Source organism: Mixophyes fleayi, chromosome 1 (genome assembly GCF_038048845.1).
Source record: "Mixophyes fleayi isolate aMixFle1 chromosome 1, aMixFle1.hap1, whole genome shotgun sequence".
NCBI classification, from domain to species: Eukaryota; Metazoa; Chordata; class Amphibia; order Anura; family Limnodynastidae; genus Mixophyes; species Mixophyes fleayi.
The window spans coordinates 421,458,642-421,460,782 of NC_134402.1; the positions used below are offsets into that span (position 1 = coordinate 421,458,642).

General features: G+C 43.3%; 1 long non-coding RNA gene across 1 annotated transcript; it reads right to left on the reverse strand.

Annotated features, from left to right (window-relative positions):
- Positions 1-301: 301 nt before the first annotated feature.
- On the reverse strand, positions 302-1,545 carry LOC142109489 (uncharacterized). Its single transcript, XR_012680397.1, has 3 exons — positions 1,518-1,545; positions 1,105-1,188; positions 302-482 (listed from the first exon to the last, which is right to left on the reverse strand). It is a non-coding gene; the product is annotated as an uncharacterized LOC142109489 (long non-coding RNA).
- Between the last annotated feature and the right edge of the window lie 596 nt (positions 1,546-2,141).

Genomic DNA, 2,141 nt, shown 5'->3' on the forward strand with positions numbered 1-2,141 from the left:
CTGAAGACATAGGTGCCGGTAAACGGGCTACAATTTCAGAATGTAGTTGCCCTGCCAGCCGGGTGACATTGGCATTCCCCTCATGTACTGTGGAATGTAAGGCCACATTTGTGCCAGCTGCACATTAGTTTTTTCCAAAGCAGTTGCCAGACAGTTTATTCCAGCAGGGAGTTGACTATTTGAGCGGTGTATCCGCCTCAAATGGGCCGCAATTTGTGACATGTGTCTCGTTTGGCTGTCCATAAACTGACACTGTTGTGTCTGGAAATTTGCAATGGATTGGGCCATTTCTCGGCCTGTATCCATCCGAGGAGCTGCAGCTTGTTGCTCGGATGACTGTTCCGCAGGGGCAGTTGCTTGTTCCTGGCGCATAGACACGGGGACATCTACCATCTCTAAAGTGATGACTGTGTCTTCCTGTGTGTCGTCAGAAGGTGACATCTGCGCAGACTGGCGCTGGCCTTGCAGAGATGATGAGGTTCCTGTGGTGAAATAACCAAGGTAAGTATATAGGAACTAACATGTTTGTCAATTGAATTCTGGACACTGTACCAAAAACAAAAACCTTTAACAACTAAATAATGGTTAACAATGTCTACCTTCCAGATTAGTTGTCCTCTTGCGACCTGCTTAAGGATGCTCGTGCTCCACATTTGTTTTAGGAGTAAAATCTCATTTTGCCTATGCGTTACAGTGAAGGGATCTAAATGTAAATAATTTAAAATGCAAACATTGAGGGTGCTTGCAGCAAAATGCTGCAAGGCCGTGCTTTGGGGTAAGCAAATACTATTTTACTTCTCCCTCTGTGTAGTACATGATGGGGAACATAGACTAAACTGCATGTTTGAAAAGGTGGAGATGTTAACTATAGCAAACAATCAGATTTTAGCTGACATTTTGCAGAATGGCCAAAAAAAATAAAAATTGAATCTGATAGGTTGCTATAGGCAACATCTCAAGGTTTCCAAACCCTCAGTTTAGTAAATCTAGCCCTATGTTCTCATTGGAAAGCATATAAAAATCACTAAATATAACATGGACAGCAACATTCGCACAGAAAAACATCTAACTCCATTATTTCTTCCCCAAACAGAGACCACGCACCTGCTTGCTCTTCAGAGCCTGAATCTCTCGCTGAAGGTGGAGGTGTAGACCTCAGACTGGGAGTTACCTGCGGTCCTGGCGAATCTGGATGTATTAGAAAAAGCATACAATGTATTTGCAGCAAAAAGCAATTTACAAATATACTGTTTATTTCAAAAATGTGTTTGCGAATAAAAAAATATTTTTTTATGAGAAAAAAATATCCTTTACAAACTAATAGCGTTAAAAATACACTTTGAAAAACTAAAAAAAATGCAAAACAAATAAAGAAAAACTTTTCCAAAGAGAAAAGCATTTAAAAAAAGAGAAAAGCATTTAAAAAAAGAGAAAAGCAGTTTAAAAAAGAGAAAAGCAGTTTAAAAAAGAGAAAAGCAGTTTAAAAACTGTTAGGGTAAAAAAACCAAATCACTCACCAACTACTTGGCCAAAAGAGGGCGAATCTGTGTCCTGCACATTTATGCCCTCTACAATTTCAGCCGGCATTATCTGGCGCAGCTACTCCTCATATGTGGTGTACTCCATACGAAGTGGGGGGCCACCACCCGTGCGCCTTGTAGACCTCCTTTCCTGGGCCATCTTCTCTTTAAGCCTCCTCTTAATATCAGAGAAGCGCTTGCGGCAGTGTGCCACTGTCCGCTTCAGTGGGCCCACCGCGTTCACGGCATCACAGACACGCCCCCACGATTGGTGACGCCGCCTTAGAGGAGTCCGGGCTGCCAGGTTGCCTAGGATGACCTCGTAGCAGGGAATGATATTGTGCACCAACACACAATTCTCATCATGTGAGAAGCGCACATTCCTCCCTGTCTTGGTCTTCCTGCCCTGTCCTGTCTCCTCAACCTCTCCCTCTCCCTCCTCTGACCCCTCAACCTCCATCTCCCTCTCCTCAGCCTGTTCTCCCCTCCTATCTCTGGACATAATGACAAATAAATGCCAAACACAGAAAACACAGAAAGACTTACAAACACAAAGGACAAACTACACTAAATACAGACACACTCTCCACACAGGCACACACAAGTAACACAGACAAAGGA